The sequence below is a fragment of the Anabrus simplex genome, chromosome 13, assembly GCF_040414725.1.
Source record: "Anabrus simplex isolate iqAnaSimp1 chromosome 13, ASM4041472v1, whole genome shotgun sequence".
Lineage (NCBI taxonomy): Eukaryota > Metazoa > Arthropoda > Insecta > Orthoptera > Tettigoniidae > Anabrus > Anabrus simplex.
In genome coordinates this window covers 4,241,622-4,260,942 of record NC_090277.1, presented here as the reverse complement: position 1 = coordinate 4,260,942, position 19,321 = coordinate 4,241,622, and positions in this window count along the sequence as shown.

Below are 19,321 nucleotides of genomic sequence, written 5' to 3'. Positions count from 1 at the left end.
GCAAGGCGAGTGAAACGGCCTCTGACGTAGCGGCGCGCTGTTACGTCACGATCCAGTACCGCATGGAGCTCTACCAGCCATTGTGCATCAGCCGTTACTAATAGCCGATTGTTTATTATTCGTGATCGCGAATAACTTCAAAATGACAGAAGAAAGGTTCAAAACAGCACAGTAAGACAATCTATCATGTGTAGATGTCATCATTTTTGAAAAATAGTGACTATTGTGGCCGCAGAAATTCGCGGATAAAAAGCAAGTTTGTAAGTGGCATCTTTTATATACGTGCAATGTACTGTAACTCATAGTATTAGGATAACAACGAACCTGGATAGAAATCACGCCACTTTCAACATTTCCTTCTAGACTGATTCCCATATTAAAGAATAACATTAAATTTTCGGGCTTTCAGCATTAGTCAAGTAAGAAATCGGATTTCAGCACTAACATAAACATACAGGTAGCATTATAGTACTAGTCCGCCTCTGTGGTGTATTGGTTAATGTGATTAGCTGCCACCCCCGGAGGCCCGGTTTCGATTCCCGGCTCTGCCATGAAAGTTGAAAACAAACAGTACGAGGGCTGGAACGGGATCTATTCAGCCTCGGGAGGTCAACTGAGTAGAGGGGTTTCGAATCCCGCCTCAGCCATCCTCGAAGTGGTTTTCCGTATTTTCCCACTCCTCCTCCAGGCACCTAAGGCCACGGCCGTTTCCTTCCCTCTTCCTTGTCTATCCCTTCCGATCTTCCCATCCTCCAACAAGGCCCCTGTTGAGCATAGCAGCTGAGGCCGCCTGGGGGAGGTAATGGCCCTCCTCACCAGTTGTATCACCATACCCAAAGTCTCGCGCTCCAGGACACTGCCCTTGAAGTGGTAGAAGTGAAATTCCTCGCTGAGTCCGAGAGAAAATCAACCCTGAAGGATAAACTGATTAAGTAAGAAAGATCATAGTACGAGAAACATCTTGTCGGAGGGAAAAAGTTAAACATGATAAAGATAAAGATAAATAAGACTTCATCTAGTTTTCACAAGTCGGGCTCAGTGGTTCAGACGGTTGAGGTAGCTGGCCTTCTGACACCAACTTGGCAGGTTCGATCCTGGTTCAGTCCGGTGTTAGTTGTAGGTGCTCAAAAACATCAGCCTCATGTCGGTAGATTTACTGGCACGTAAAAGAACTCCTGCATGACTAAATTCCTGCACGTCGGCGTCTCCCAAAACCGTAGAAGTAGTTAGCGGGGCGTAAAGCCAATAACATTAATTACATTTGGCTTTTAACAAGCTGAGCAAGAAAAGTGTCTTGGTGACATTTTAGTCGTTCAATACAGCAATGTCTTTGGGTGCTGTGACTGTTACTTTTTTTTTTTTTTTTTTTTTTTTGCTATTTGCTTTACGTCGCACCGTCATAGATAGGTCTTATGGCAACGATGGGATAGGAAAGGCCTAGGAATGGGAAGGAAGCGGCCGTGGCCTTAGTTAAAGCACAGACCCAGCATTTGCCTGGTGTGAAAATGGGAAACCATGGAAAACCATCTTCAGGGGTGCCGACAGTGGGGTTCGAACCCACTATGTCCCGGATGCGAGCTCACAGCCGCGCGCTCCTAACCGCACGGCCAACTTGCCCGGTATTTCTCGGTTTAATGATTTGGCTTGTAGGCCTATAACTTAAAACTCAGGCTATGTTGGATAATATTTTAAACATCAACACCGCTATTTTCACCTGTGTGCAATTACGTTATTTATTTCATTAATATTATGACAATTATTATAATTGAGCATTGTTAACTTATAAGACCCCAACAGACAAGCATTGGTTTTGTGTAGAGATATACATTTGTTAAATTCACGTTGTTTTCTTTCATGATGTACACGCCTATTTTTTGTTATATTATAGAGTATTTAGCTATAGCCTAAATTTCTTTACAAATGTAAGCTCTTCAATAAAGACATAAATAACTGTCGCATGCCAAGATAAACTGGTATAATTAGAGCTGTCAGTATGGTTCATAACCCCTTTGATTTAGTACCTTGACATAGATCTCCCAAAACATAGGTTAGGTTTGGAGAATACTTTAATAATCAGCATTAATTAATGCAATGTTTATTACTTTAATATTCCAAGATGAAACTGAAGCATTTAATTAAAGCATCATACATTAAAATTGAAAGTTTTACCACTAGAACAGCTGGCATGGAAAAGTGATTGAAAATTCAAACAAATTCAACTAACGTCAAAATGATCTTCAAAAAAATAAACTGTAGACTTTTCCGATATATCACCAGCATTTCTCCGGCTCACAAAAATCCATTTCTTCCTAGTTTTAGCATCTTTGGAACATTTATAAACAATTTGTTTGGGATGGTATGCGATGTGCTATTGCGCATCGGAATTATACACTGTCTACGCAGGATTCATTTTAAGTCTAAAATATAACACTCAGATTATTATCCAATGTATAGACCTCGAATTTAACTATACCAGACACTAACATGAAGTAGAAATACGCAAAGTGTATCCTGATTCTCACAGCACACTATGTGTTATTTCGTCTGCTAATTCAGTCAACCTGTACGATGACGTCAGACCAATGAGATCGCGTACTTGAGTCACGTGACAGTTTCGTACTTTAATTTAGATTTTTATCATGTTTGAAGTTATTATTTGTACATTCTGATGACATTTTTTAATTCTGTATGAAATTTTGCATGAAATTTTGAATCAGATTAGCACATTTTAATTATAACCCCGGATCATGCATGTTCCCTATTGTTGCAATCCTTCTTTGCTTGCTTATAGGTAGGTGCAATTACAGCTTTAATACAATCTGAAAGTAGGTTAGTAACACTCCCTGATAATCATATTTTATGAAGCAATTTCAACCTTTCCTTCCCACTATACTTCACCATTTCAGGTCTAATATCATCTATTCCTGCTGCTTAATGACAATGAAGTTTATTTACCATCTTTTCCACTTCATTAAGAGTAATTTCACCAACACTGACATTGACATAAAAGTTGAGAAACAGTAGAGATTAGAAGTAATATATGATACAGGGACATTGCAGGAAAAAGACTATGGTCTATGACTGGGAAAATTATTTGTATCAATTTCAAGAGTACTGCAAGAATGGGCTAAATATGGTATTGTTAAAGAGAGGCATTATGAAGGGTCTAGAGGTAAAGGCCACATTTTACCTCTTTGGGATATATTTAAGGACAGTGCAATTATGCAAATTAGACACATATTCGACACATCCATTAAAAGGAACAGGGAGTTGTTACTGAATGACTGTACGAACTAAGGTCTGAACTTAATCAAACTTATTTCCTCTGTTCTGTTCAGGTTTAGAAAGAGGCCAGTGGGTGTGATCTCAGACATAAGAAAGGCGTTCCATCAAGTGTCACTAAATAGAGTTGATCGATTTCTGTGGTGAGAAGACCACACTCATAGAAGGGTCTTTTGTTGCCGTCGAGTGGATGGGAAAGTAGCATCCTTTTTTCAGGCACAGAAGACTGAAGATGCTAGGTCTTGTAATGAAAAACTCCAAAATTCATACTGAACTTGTAACAAGACAAAGTATTCTATCTGTCCAGCATGGCATCTATGTCCACATTTGTTTCTCCTGTCCTGAGACTCTGATGCTGAAGGTTCAGTTGCAAGACATTTGGGAGCAGAGAATTAGTCAGGACACAGAGGTACTACCAGAAACAAAAGACATCTTCATAAAGTGGTATGAACAATTACCTTGATTAGCTTGTATCGCTATATCAAGACGATTTACCTTGGCTGACTGTAAGGAGGTCTTATTAACTTCATACAATCTGTAATGTCAGTAAATATGCCTATGCTGCAGTTTTACTGTTGAGATGCAAGCATCATGACGAAATCAGACTGCAGCAAATAATCACAAAAAGGAGGGTAGAACCATTTAAGGGAACTACAACACCCCGAACTCGAACTACTTTCCTGCTGTATTGGCATTTGAATTTTAACCAGTGTTAAAGACACTCTCAGGCTCATTGACCTGCAATGCTACTTTTGGACACTGCATTGATATTGATAAAGAAGGGTGTCTTTGTACAACATAGGGTGAAGGAAATATTGACTATCTCCCAAAGAGCAGAGTGACGGCATTTACGAGGAAGACTTTATCCAGCTGATTTGCATTCATGAGGTCGCAACGTGGATGAGTTTTAGAGGAATCCAAGTGGTGGGAAGGTCCTGCCCTGGTGAAGCTCGGAGAAGGAAAGTGGCCTTGCGGTGAAGGTGTCGTGCAAGAAGAGGATGTCGATCATGAAAGAGATAAGGAAACTGTGACTTATGGGGGGGGGGGGGGAGAAGTGACTTCCAGCTGGAAGCCACTTTGCACATTCAAAGACTGTGAAGGAAATTTGTCAGTAAAAACAACCATTACTGAAAGAATAAGATAGTGAGGATTTCGGATGCCCAACGGTAATACCGAGTAAACATCGTCCGGTGCACTTCTAATTCATGAGGAACATGTTAGAATGCTACACGTTGGCACTTGCATGTTACTGTTGCACTTGCAAGAAAGATTTTCGGTTATATGAGGAGGAAGGAAAAGCCTGGCCATGCTGTCAAGATGTGTGAGATGTAAACAGCATGAAGCTAAGAAGGCAGATGCTCATCTCGGAACTCTATCGGGAAACAGAATAAATGATGCTTTGTTATTTTAGGTGACAGGTGTAGACCTCACTGGATACTTGAAGTATGAACGAATGGATGAATAATGCTCTTTACATTTACCGTCTATAGGGCAGTGCACTGGGACTGATCAGCAGTTTTGTAACGAACTGATATTTACTGAGTTTTTGACGGTTCATCGATTGATGAGAAATATTAAAAGTTGTCCACAATGCCAATGGAACAAATTTCACTAGTACAGATAATATGTTTTGAACTGTCAATTTAAACCACACAGAAAGAGAGTCAACAATGCAGTGAATACAGTAGGGGATTAACCCTCCCACAGCAGCTGGTGGGGTTGTTGTTGCCAACATATGATTCAGGCAGTAAAGAAAATTTTCAGATGTGTCCTCTGGGGAGCTTCACTGTGTTAAGAAGGGATGACGACCCTACTGTGTGAGTGTGAAGCCGTGCTTAATTCCTGTACTATTATCTACTTGCCTATGAAGCCTTAAGATCTCAACCAACTTTCACTTTCAAGTTTTTTGCAAGATGATGTCTGCATGGGAATACTAAATTTACTGCAGATCAACTGGATTCTGTGAACTTACCAAGGAGACTTTGATTTCTACTGCAATTGCAGCAAGATTCTGAGAAGATACCTAAGTCAGTTGATCCAGAGACAGAAAAGATGTATACAAACACTGGAGAAGCAGATGTTGTGCAGGTTTGGATGGACTGGAGGGTGCTGGAGGTGTATAATGGGAAAGAGTTGAAAGAGTTGTGCAGTTGAAAACATTGTCAGGCGTGGTGACTTCTGAAACTGTGAAGGAGGATGCTGATGACTGCCATCAGACTCCTCAATGTGGTAACCAGGAGTGTTTGACATGTGAATTCCTTAAGTGTTTAACATCTTATTTTAGGTGAGTGACTGAAGTTACCGATAGATAGTTTGATGCCCATAGTGCTTAATTTTGATTTGTGTCACTCCTTCAAAATTGGGGAGGATGTGAACAACAATGTGTTGTAAATATTATACCTTTTTCACCTTGGAATTACTATCAAAGTGTTTATGCGCCATGAGTGTGTATTTCTTCATATTATGACAACATGTCTACTGTTTCATGTGAATATAAAAACATTAAATCTAAGTGATTTACAAACCTAGCTCGATAGCTGCAGTCGCTTAAGTGCAGCCAGTATCCAGTATTCGGGAGATAGTAGGTTCGAACTCCACCGTTGGCAGCCCTGAAAATGGTTTTCCGTGGTTTCCCATTTTCACACCAGCCAAATGCTGGGGCTGTACCTTACCTAAGGCCATGGCTGCTTCCTTCCCACTCCTGACCCATGGTCGCCATAAGACCTACCTGTGTCGGTGCGACGTGATGTTTGTTTCAGGTACGAAGAAAGTGCTCTAAGAAGTAAGACTGTAAGATATTCTCTTTAAGATATCACCCTAATTTATCCTCCTATCAAAGTAATGTACATGAGAAGAAAGTTTCAGAAAATACATTTCCAGTAAGGTTGGTAGATTTCAAATAAGACTGACCATGTATATTTTGTAGGAGAGTAAAATCACTGTTTCAGTCTTCCTATAAACCCCTAGCCAACTCATTGATGTTGAAATGATGTTGAATCTAAAACCTATGCATGGATAAGAGGCTTCCAAATGTGGGTTCAAATATATATTCTGTAGTTTTTCAGCTCCAAGAACTCATAAACAAAAAGGATGGGCAAGCCTCCAAAGATATTACACCTGAAATGGACAATTATAAGAATATGTTGCACAAAATAATCAATGTATAAATACACAGTTGTTACAGTTTCATTTAAATAGATTCCAGTCATTATTATAATATTGTGATGGTTATAGCGTCCGCCATGCCGACTTGCTATGGGCCCGGCTTGTCACCGTATTCGGCCCACCCCCTTACTTCAACCGCACCAATCACGAGCAACACTTAAGTGCTGGGCGGGCCCTTTTCTCTTCTAGCCGTGGTCGCGCCGCATGGAACAACGGAAATAACTCGACGATTAATCTGGAGTCTTCCATCTCACGAGGTTCCTGGATCCATCGAGCATCCGGACTCTTCTACAAGGGCCAGCGCAGGTATATAAGAGAGGAACGACCTGCCTGCAGAGTGAGAGTTAGTGAGTGAGGGGTGAGGGTGAGATTGAGTTTGCTGGTACGAGAGTGCAGCCTGATGGAGTATCTACCTGTTGGAGCCAACGACTCGTTCCTGTTTCCCTGATGTCGTGTATGTGAGTCCCTTAGGGCCGGCTGCTAGAGAAGAACCTTGGGTGTTCTGGAGCAGCGCGAAGGGAGCACTGGGTGACGTCTGCAGACTGCGAACGGAGTTCTAAGGACCGAGTGCAGCGGATACTATCCCGACCTGTGTGAATTGCCATGATTATAGAACTAGCGTGCTACAGTATGGACTGACGGCGAAGGAGAGAACGTGTAGCCGTGTGACGTGGAATCTTGTGTGTGACTGTAGAACTGTGTAGTGTGAGACCAAGTGAGAAACTGAGGAAGAGAGAGAGAGAGCTTGAACCGTGTGTGTGTGTGTGTGTGTGTGTGTGTGTAACCGTGTAATTGTGTAAGTTGTAAGCTCGGCAATCGTGCGTGTGTGTGTGTGTGTGTGTGTGTGTGTGTGTGTGTGTGTGAATCTGTAATTGTAGTGCTTAGTCAATTCATCTTAGAAATAGGGTGCTACCAGTTTCTGTACTCATTCATTCATTTACCCAGCCAACACGTTACAATATGCTTGGCTTACCAGTCCATGGACTAGAATGATGCAACTTTCCATGTTACTTTATCCTGTCCTACCAGCTTCTTATCTAACTACTGCAGTGTTTTCCCCAGAAATTTTGTCAGCCGGGTATCAGGAATGAGTGGCCAGGCAGGGAGTACTGCATACCAAAATGGATATGAAAAACTTCAATTTATTTCCTCAGGGTATTCATATTACCAGACAAGTAATAATTACTGAAAAATTGAACTAACTTAGTGTTCTGAACATGAAAAATACAACCGAGTATTTTGAACTTCTAGTGTTCTACTGCTCGATAATAAACATTCAATACCGGGGATTACCATTCCATTGCTGTGGAGAGCCATACGGTTATGTGACGTGATACAAGACCACTAAACATTTAAACTCTTATGCAATTGATGTAACTACACTGAAAATAATGACTGATCATTGAATTAAATAGTTTTACTGTATGTAAACAGTGTATTTCTATGTTATGTTAGATGAGCAGTTTGTAAATATGGCCGGGCAGTGCCAGGTCTTAGGGAGAGCATTGTAATTGAACTTACATTTACTACAATCCTGTCATACTAACATCTTGGCCTGTACTACCACTCTAAACCTCTAGACTTGCTCCCAAACTAAAGATTGTTACTAATAAGATTGTTACAAAATTCATTCGGTTGTTGCAGATTTCATACAATATTAGTACAGCTGTTGCAGTACCTACAGCAACATGATCAGGTCAGGTGATAACGGTGTTGTAATATCATCGTGGAAAAAGTCGTCAGCAATTTTGCCATTACCTTGTTTTTAAATGCAGTGTAAAGTGACTTTTTAGTTCAGTGGAATACTTAACATTCTCATTATCCACACGAGCCCTGTAAATTCCTTACCCTAACAGGGAATAAGAATGGTACTCCCCTAGATTTATCTATCTGTGCAATCTCAAGAGCAATGTTTTAGGAAGCATTAAGAGTATTGTGACAATTATGCCATAACTTAAAGCATTGCAACTGTAGTTATTATAATTCTGGTAATTTTGAAGTTCCAACCAGTTGGGACCCGATCTCACTGATGAATAAAAGTAGTATTGCTACCTAGATGAGTAACTCTCAGGCCGCTGGAATGGACTCAGTACTGAGAACGACCTGGTGGTGTTTACATATCCTTCTAGGTTGCATCACTTTTCTGTTGAGAACACATATATAAGGCATTCTTTAAGTACAACTACTGAGTACTTACAATTGCAAGGACACTAATTTCACAAACTGCCCCTACTGCTCCATCCCGGAATGCCATCAGCATTGCCAACAAGTCGTGACCATCCTGAGGAAGCCATCGATTATTCAAGTAGAGGAGTATAAATAAAGATTATCTCCTCCTATAGCTTTCTTCGGTCCAGCATACCATCACCACTCATCTGGTGGTCATTGACAACAACATCATACAGCACATGTACCAGACTACCACCCAGATATGTCTTGCTATGAAAGGAGAACACAATAAAACATCTGACAAAATACCTCTTGAAAGTTGGAGAATTTATGCCTCTTGTTATGAACTGAACATAATTCCTGATGAAATACTTTGTAACTTATAGCTCTGAAAATGTTTTGAATATCAATTAAATTCCGATCACTATGAAGTAATCAGGAATGATACAAAGGATGCACCTGTTGTGCCTTCAAGCCTGACAGGTTCCTCCTTCATCTTTATTTTCTGGTCAATTTAACACAGCAACAGAAATCCTTATATGAAAATGAGCCAAAAATTATTCCCAGTGACTTTTACTGGAAAGGAAAAGGTACCAGAAATATATATTATGTTTATCATAATGAGTGGGGCCATAGTTGGTTGACCAATGAAGTAAGCAGGCAGGCCTGTAGCTCTCCATTATTTTCAAAGTCTTTATCACAGCCAAGCAGCCTCTAGTCTGCAATGGAAATGAATCACAGAGGCAGGCTTTTATGTCAAACATCCCACATCCACTGGCTGGAACTGACTGTTAGCAGTACATATTTTTGAAAATGGAGAATTCACTTCTACTTTAGCAGGTTAGCAATCCCTGTATGCTATAAATTTGGGACCAGGCAGTTGGTCTGCCACTGCCAAGCAGAGTCTTGAACGGGCATGCCAATCTAACTGATGAGCCCAAAATGGCATGTCTATTAGAAACTCTGCAAACGCAACGGCCTCACCACCTACAAGATGGTTCTATTCCTGAGATTTTAAAATCTCTTCAACTTGATTGTGACTGGCATTATGAATAGGGTGCTGTTTTTATATTGAAAACTTCATGTACAATAATTTACATAGCAATCTACAAAGTAGATTACAGTGAATCACGGGTACATTAACTAGCTTGTAACATTTCTTCAAGGAATGTTTGGGATTATGAAACCACATGCATAATTGTATGCCACACACAACTTTTTTTTTTTTGCTAGTGGCTTTACGTCGCACCAACACAAATAGGTCTTACGGCGACGATGGGATAGGAAAGGCCTAGGAGGTGGAAGGAAGCAGCCGTGGCCTTAATTAAGGTACAGCCCCAGCATTTGCCTGGTGTGAAAATGGGAAACCACGGAAAACCATCTTCAGGGCTGCCGATAGTAGGATTCAACCCTACTATCTCCCAGATGCACGCTCACAGCCGTGCGCCTCTACACACACGGCCAACTCGCCCGGTGATCAATTGTTAATACACATCATAATGAAATTCATAACTTACAAGTTCCTATCATTATTGATTCTATGTCAGGCAAAATAGATTTATGGATTTCAAAACACTAAGATAACAGAAATCGTTTCCGCAAGAGGCTGATGTATTTAAGCACCTTCAATAACATCAGGGTGATAAACGATTTGATATGCCAACTTGAAACCAGAAGGTAAGCCCTCCACAACCTGAGCTACTCTGAATGCCATTTTCTCTCACGAGAAAAAAAAACCACCAAACCCAAGGCGCAACAGCCCCGAAGAGCCATGGCCTACCAGGTAATCACTGTTCAGCCTGAACGCCTTACAAGAGCTACAAAGCAAAGGGAGATGAAGAGAAACCCACTTTTTCTTCAAAACCTAATGAATAAATTCAGCTTTCAGACATGCTGTGCAAAATAAAAGATGCACACTTGTAAATTCTCATTTATGTAATCATTAAAAAATATTTAGTGAATTTGAGATTAGTATAGAAATATACAGGGGTATTCGCGTAAGTAGTTACACGGAAATAACTACTAAACCATTAAGGATATCGGCATTCTGTTTTCATGTTCGTAAATGATACCCAGAAACTCATAAAATAATGTGGTACGTATTCTCAGGGGATAATTAATAACCGAGATATTGATACTAACTCCATATTTTTAAATAGAATAGTCCAAATTCACACAGCCAGTCTAAAATTTCATCTGCGTACAAGTTCAAATATGTAAGTATTTTAAAAAGCGGACAGTTAGTTAGTTTTTGAGAAATCAATGAGAACAGAATGTGCTGTTTTGCTTGCCGCATCAGATAGCGTGAAGTCGGGCAAGGCCATATTGATGCACAAGCAGGTTCTTGGGTATGATTCCAGCCACAGAATGGATACCACGAATGTAAGCATATCATATCGTACATCATATCATGGGTTTGCAAAGTGCATATGACAGGCAAACTCATGACAGGACAGGGACGTGTGATGTTTTTTAAAGGAATAAAATAATTACTTTGACTTCAAAGGAACATAACAAAAGCTATAAGTGTCAGTGGTTTAATTATACAGTACATACTACTGTATGAATTGAGAATTAAACATAATGCAGGACACCGGAAGAGCTCCTTCTAGAAAAGAAAATGAATAATGTCTGACTAATCCACTTCTCCATTATGTGGTCGCCAGTCATACAATAACATTACACACCCAGGATACGTTACGGTACATCACATTATGTGTATGATAGTTTACAGTACATGCCTGGTATCCATTCTGTGGCTGGAATAAATTCCAGGAAACAGCCTGCGTGCCAATACATCCTTGCCCGACAGTATGCTGCATGGTGCGGCATCTAAAAGCCCAAATGCATTCTTATTGTTAACTCAACAAGTATCTGTCCGATTTTCAAAATACTTAGATATACGAACTTGTATACAGATGAACTTTTAAGCCAGCTGTATGCATTCCTGCCATTCCATTTAAGAATATGGAGTTAGTACCAATATCCCAGTTATTAATCACACTGTGAGAATAAGTAGCATGTTACAAGACCCTGGGTACCATTAACGAGAATTCAGGTATCTTTAATGATTTAGAAGTTATTTCCATGTAACATAATGGGTGAATAACCCTGTATATGTACCTTAAAAATAAACAGCAGGACATTCATATATTTTGTGAACAACAAATACAAGTAGAGTTATATAACCAGTCAAATTCAGACAACCGCTAAGGGTTTAATTGTAATCACTATAAAGTTGTCCGCAATGATACTTACATATGAATTATTTGATGTTTCCTCAAAGCAGATTGGTTCCTCTTTGATCTTTACATCCAAGTCCATTTTAAATAGTGTGTAAAGGTTTAGATCGTTTTGGGATGTAGATTACTTCGACTGACCTTGCACTGAAACATGAGCAACAAACACTATTATTGCTGTTTTTTAGTAAAACCTGTAGTTTTAGGTGACTGTTGATATTGTGCTCATAGCCACGGAACCTCCAGCTTTACTTCGAAGCTGAACCACAGGGACAAACATTTTCACTGACAGAACTTCCCACAGCAACAGATTGAGATTAATTTGCACACACCTTGTGGAAAACCTGTAAGTATTCAACTTACACATCGCCCACTACACTGTGAGTCTAATGACTGGTTTGATGTACCTCCGTATATAACCCTATCCTGAGCTATGCAGGAGATGTACTCTGATCTGTTCATTATATTTTGTCCTCTATATCCCAACTGACCTTTTTTTAAACAATTTGTTTTACATCATACTGACATAGATAGAACTTATGGTGTTATGGCTAGGAGCAGGAAAGAAGTGAGAGTGGCCTTGAGTATGGTACAAACCCAGCATTTTTCTGGTGTGAAAATGGGAAAGCATGGAAAACTGTCTTCAGGGCTGCTATGGCTACTGCCTTACCACACCTAGTCCATTCCCATCCCATCGTTACCAAAAGTCATATCTGTGTTGGTGCAACATACATCCAGTTGTAAAAATTAAATTCTATAACCAAACCTTCAAAACTATTCATTTCTTACTCAACTTGCAGGGCAAATGATCTGACTGTAAAGATACAACCTCCTCACCCTGTCACTCTACTAGTTGTAATGGCTATGTACATTCTGTACTGTCTTCACACTAGAGTCCAACGCTAATTCAGTTACAATATACATTTGAAAGTAACTATTAGGAATGTTCTGATATATTTCATTCAGTTTTGTTATCAATCCAGAAACATTCAGAGAATAAATGGGGAGCCCAGCCATTTTCATTACATTTACAAATTATGTAAATCATCCTGGATGTTCATAGCAATTGTTTCTAAGCCCTGGGCCTTATGTATTTTAATAAGCCAGTTTCCTACACAGGTATAGGCATAGTTCTTCTCTCAACGCACAATCCTCACCTGGGCCAGCAGCCCCCTTTAAGAGTTACCACACAATATGTTGAATTCAGTAGTAGTTTAGCCAGATTCCTCATTGATCAAATAAATTATTTGACAGAGGATAGCTAGGTACTGGTACTCACTGGTAACTTTATTCAGAAAGTTGCAACAATTACTGATTATATTGCAATATATACTGTATGTTTGTTGCAACAAAAAGTTCTGCACTGGCAATGAACTCTGTTGTTATAACAAACAGTTCCAAACTGGTTATGAGCTGCTTCGTTACAACAAACTGTTCCAAACTGGCTATGAACTCCTTAAAAATTATCTTAATGAGCATCTGCGAATCAGAATGCTTTTAGAATTGATTTTAATAATGTTTTGCTGAAATTAGCAAATAGCAACTGTGAACTATATCAACGCCATCTACGAATTGTGCAAAACTTTTAACACTTGACGATTGATACCAATGAGAAGTATTCTTTGTAGTCACACCACTTACTGGTCAACTTGCACGGCAAATGATCTGACTGTGAAGATACAACCTCCGTCTCCGAAGTGGTGCTGAATGTAGTTAGAACAGCACAAATTCAGAACTCACAGTTCAGAATCAGTTCTGAATCTCTGTTGGAACTTCATGAATACTACTGCGCATGATCAAGCTCTTCAGAATCAATTCAGTACCATATTATCACTAAAAAAAGGTGGCTGGGTAATATTTAATGTAGACAGCCTACAGTCGGCTGAAAAACAGAATTATCCGCCGCTGTTCTTACGAGTTTAAATACAAACTGAACAGTAAAGCTTACCTTACTTGCTATCACGTTAAGTTCAGTATTAAGTTCGTTATGGACATGTAGGTGACCGAGACGGCAACTTTATTAGCAATATGTTCAAAGCTTTCTTATACACTCAGCGAGCCAATCTATCAGCTCAAGTGAGATTGCTGAAAACACTCAGCATGCCGATCTATCGGCTCTGCGTTCAGATGACTGCATTAGTACTTTAATGGACTCCTAGATGTCAGGAAGAGAAAGCAATAGTAGGTTTTGGATTTATTTTACACTTTTCTCGAGAGATATAGACACTAAGCTAAGCTGTTTGAAACAAATTAAATAATCAAACCACGTATGTTTACCGCATGGCAAGTTGAAGTGTTCTGCTTGTGAGTATAGTCTCGTTTAAGCTTCAAAAATACGTGCTTTCCTTCGTTATATTGTTCCCATTTAATTAGTAGCTTATTGTTTGTTATATTTTGTAATATTGAACATTTATCGGTGTTCTGAAGTGAAGTTTAGTTTAACATTTCGTATTATTAGTTTTTCTGCCGTGAGTAGGCCTAATTGTTTTAAATGGCTGGGCCAAGCTCCAGGCTAAATAATTCCAAAGTCTTGGAATATTTCAATACATTAGATGATGACAGTGACTTTATAGCCAAGAGTGATTTGGATTTAATAGATAGTGATAGTAGTGCTTCAGAAACAATCCCAATAAATGCTCACAGTGTATCTGATAGTGATGATGATGATGATGATGATATGGATGAGGAAGATTACAGGGAGATTCTATCACCTGAAAATCCTCTCCCTCTCCCATTTCAAAATCATGAATTATCTGGGCTCAAACACATGCCACCTCCTGAGTCTCTTCCAATAGCCTACTTCCTTTTGTTTTTGACAATTTTATTTTATCACTTACAGATACAGAATCTAATCTATATGCCCAGAAATTCAGCACAAGTAGGAGAGATAATGTTCCCGCCTCTCTGAGAAATGGGTCAGGATAACACTGTCTGAAATAAAAGGATTTACTGCATGTCTTCTTAACATGGGTACCAACAGAAAACCAACCATTGCCTCTTACTTGTCTTACCTGCCTTCTCAGCTCAACCCATGGTTCCCTAAAATGTTTACTAAACACAGCTTCTCCCACTTACTGCGGTTCTCTCATCTTGTAAACAATTAAGGATTGCCACAGCCAGTATCAAGTATCAACCATTAGGGTATTTAGGCATCACTGTACGACATTAGCAATGATGAATCTCTTGTAGGAACTCAGCCTTCTCCAATACCTACCCAACAAACACCACCACCGCTGGGGGATCAAATTTCGGATGTTGTGTGATTCTGTTTCCAATTACTGCCTGTTATTTTTTTACCTACAGAGGTGCCAAATCTCAAGAATAGGGGGACAATATTATAAAACATGTTTTGGGATACATCATTGTAAAAAGGCTTCTAGTGATGGGTTATTGCCACAACAAGGGTTACCACGTCTTTGATGACAACTATTTCATGTCTGAACCATTTGTGTGCCATCTCTACCTTCTTGCTACATATATAACAGGAACAGTTAGGAGAAATGCCTCAGAATTTTAAAAATAAATTTTCTGTTGCACAGTTCAGGTCTAAAGTTTGTATGTGCATTCCAAGATAAGTGCCAGAAAAACCCGGTCAATCTCCTAACTAGCCACGCAATAGCCCAAGAACAGGAAATTCCAGCAAACCACAACAATGCCAACAGTAATTCTAAGCCAGCATTAATAACATCCTATACTAAATTCATGGGTGGGATTGACACCTCAAACGTGATGTTATAAAGTTACCTCGATGAGAGTCAGACTGTACGGTACTGGAAGAAGGTGGCTTTCAATATAATTCTAGAATGGTACTGAACAGCTACATTATTTATAAGGAAAACAATAAGGGATCAGGGAAAATAAAATCTAGACTGCACTATACAGTATCAATAATTGAGAGCCTAGAGCATTGTTGGATGCGCTTGAGAACGGTTGGCTGTTGAGAGAGCTCTTGCATTATTGTAGTGATAAAGTAGTGAAAACCTATTGAAATAGCTTAATTTTGTGTATATCTGATTCATTTAGTGATGTTTATATAGTGGTGTTTAGTGCTTGTTGGTAGAAATTGGGAGTAGTAATAATTATTTAAATTTTGTAACAAGTAATTCAGTTGGTCTTCAGTAAATTACGTTTTCTATGTTAAGTAGGCTAGCTAGGTGCACCTTGTTTCGAATTTAGGTTTAGGCAATACTTTAGGTAACAATATTAACTTTAAAAATATTTGTAAATACCGGTATCTGTAGGTTCGTTGGTTGTACTTACAAAGGCAGATTATCATAAGGAATAGTACCGTAACTTCTGCAGCAACTTCTCCGGTATTTCGTATAGATATACGCTCAAACTATCGCGAAGGTATTAATTTACTACATTAAAAAACACGATACGCCTGTAAACTTCCATTTAAAAAGAAGTTAAAGAGATTACACGGTAATAGTTAACAGTCGTATTGTTATTGATTATTGTCGCTCCTCATATTCAAATATTGCATTGTTGGCTACAGTCCTGAACAAAGGGTGTAGTGTAGTCAAGTAAATATAAATAAAAATCAGCTGACCTTGTATTCCATTATTTGTACTTCTGTGTAGGTAGTTAGTATCCGTAATTTATATTTCGCTCCCTCGATCTTTCAGTATTTATGAGCGGATAGCTAATAATAATAAAGTTCATATATCCCAGTAATTGCAGTTCAAGTCCCTGGAGTAATAGCAGTAGTAGTTTTGACAGATATATTTGAGAAATTATTGTAGACAACCTCGTATTTTTCAGTAGGCCTAATTAAGGCCACTTTTTTTCCTCCGTCCCGTGGAGTAGGGAAAATAATAGTAATCCACCAGCTGTAATAATCACATAACCACATTTCAGTAAAATTGTAGTGAAGATAAGGTATAATATATTAGATAGTATCTTGCCAGTTATATTCGTGTTTTTCTTCGTGTACGGCAATCCTTTTGATACTTAAGCATTTAACCAAACGCAATACAGTGTAGTGTAGATACATTGTAGTATAGATACAGTACGGTACATTTTGATAGTGCCGTATCTTGCCTGCTATATTCGTGTGTTATCTTTCGTGTGTATCTATTAGACCCTAATACTAATAATAATTTTTCTAAGCATTTAGCTTCATTGGTAATCTTTGAGTACAGTAGTTCTTGCAAATTTCATTTCTGTTGTGCTTAGTAGTGACATACGGTACGGTACCGGTATCGTAATTAGGATACGTCTGAAAGTAGTTTAAAAATTACTGTAGTGTACTGTACAGTAGTATGCGAGTAATATCCTATTAGAATTTAGTGTGCTTATTTTATTATTGTAAAATATTTGTGTGGTACTGGTGTAGTAGAGGTATCCATAGAAACTCTTACTAAAATATTGTTGAAATTAGGATAGGCTTAATTGCAGTTTGAAATTGTGTAGTTCTTGTGTATTACTTTCGATATTCAGTAATTAACAGCAGTTTTTATCCTGTTAGGGGTTGTAGGATAAAAAAATAGAGCACGATTAAGTAGTATTGTAGTGTAGTCGTATATTAATTACCTTATTGTTGTGTACTATCCCAGACAATATATCCCTCCGTTCATTTATTTTTTTGCAAATAAGTTACTTAATTTTTTTAATTTACTATTTTTCCCCTGTAAAGAATGGCTAAGGAGCGCGAGTGTACTTATTGTGGGTGTGGTGAGGCATTGAGTGGTATGAGGGAGGAGTTGGAAAGTTTGAGGGAGATAATTAGGATTTTCACAGAAGACAGGAAGCAAGATAGGACTCCCTCAAACAATGTACAGGTTACAGTAGGTGTACAAGAGGGAGGGGAAGGAAAGGGAGGAGTTGCAGAAGACAGGTGGTCTAATGTTCTAAGGGGAAGGAGATTGCAGGCCAAGGGCTCTATTCAGGATCAGAATTCAGGACAGGTGTCTGTGCGAAATCGGTACGAGTCACTCTAGGTAGAACAACAGAGGGAAGATGAGGGACAGGGAACTGTTGCTGAGATGCATGGAAGTAGGAGGAAGGGAAAAGGTAGGAAAGGGAAATGTAGAGTAGAGGATAGGAAAAGACAGGTGGAACAGGGTCATGGGAAGGAGAAAAGGGAGGAGGAAGTAGCTTCTGCAGCTATCAGGAAAGATAGGGCTGACCAGGAGGGGAGGGGATCAAATGAGGTGGGTAGGGTTGAGGCTCTGGTCATGGTGGATTCCATCGTTAGACACGTGGGGAAAGTGTGTGGAGGAAAGGGAACCAGGGTAGAATGCTATCCAGGAATTAGGTTGAGGCAGATGTTGAGGAAAGTAGAAGAGAGGGAGGAGGGGAAGGAGAAGGTGGTAGTGTTTCACGTTGGTACCAACAACGTAAGGCAAGCTGATATAAGTACCAACATAGTTGGAGATGTGTGGGATCTGGTAAATGCAGCATGGGTGAAGTTTAAGAAAGCGGAGATTGTTATTAGTGGAATACTGTGTAGGAGGGATACTGACTGGAGGGTGATTGGGGATTTAAATGAGACTATGGAGTGGGTATGTGGGAAACTGGGAGTGAAATTTCTAGATCCTAATGGGTGGGTAGGAGATAGGGATCTGCGCTCGGATGGCCTTCATTTAAACCGCAGTGGTACATATAAGTTAGGAAATTTGTTTCGAAGGGTAACAGGGAGGTACATTCAGGGAAACAGGATGGCCTAGGGAGCGGTGATAAGGGAACAGTGAACTGGAAATCAAGTAGGGATGACATAAAATTGTTAGTGCTGAATTGTAGAAGTATTGTAAAGAAAGGAATAGAATTATGTAATTTAATAGATATATATTTACCAAATATTGTAATAGGAGTTGAATCATGGCTGAGAAATGATATAATGGATGCAGAAATTTTCTCACGGCACTGGAGTGTGTATCGTAGAGATAGGATAGGGAAGGTGGGAGGGGGAGTTTTCATTCTGGTGAAAGAAGAATTTGTAAGCTACAAAAAAGTTAAAGATGAGACACATGAAATTCTAGGTGTAAGGCTCATTTCTAAAGATAATAGGCAACTTGATATATTTGGAGTGTACAGATCGGGAAAGGGTAGCACTGATGCGGATTCGGAATTATTTGATAGGATAGTCAGCTATGTGGGAAACGACATGGAAAGAAATGTGATTGTAGCGGGAGATCTGAATTTGCCAGATGTAAATTGGGAATGAAATGCGAACGACAGGAAGCATGACCAACAAATGGCAAATAAGTTAATATGGGAAGGACAGCTGATTCAGAAAGTGATGGAACCAACCAGAGTGAAAAATATCCTGGATGTGGTGCTGATAAAACCAGATGAGCTCTATAGGGAAACTGAAGTAATAGATGGTATTAGTGATCATGAAGCTGTTTTTGTGGTAGTTAAAAATAAATGCGATAGAAAGGAAGGTCTTAAAAGTAGGACTGTTAGGCAGTACCATATGGCTGATAAAGCAGGTATGAGGCAGTTTCTAAAAAGTAACTATG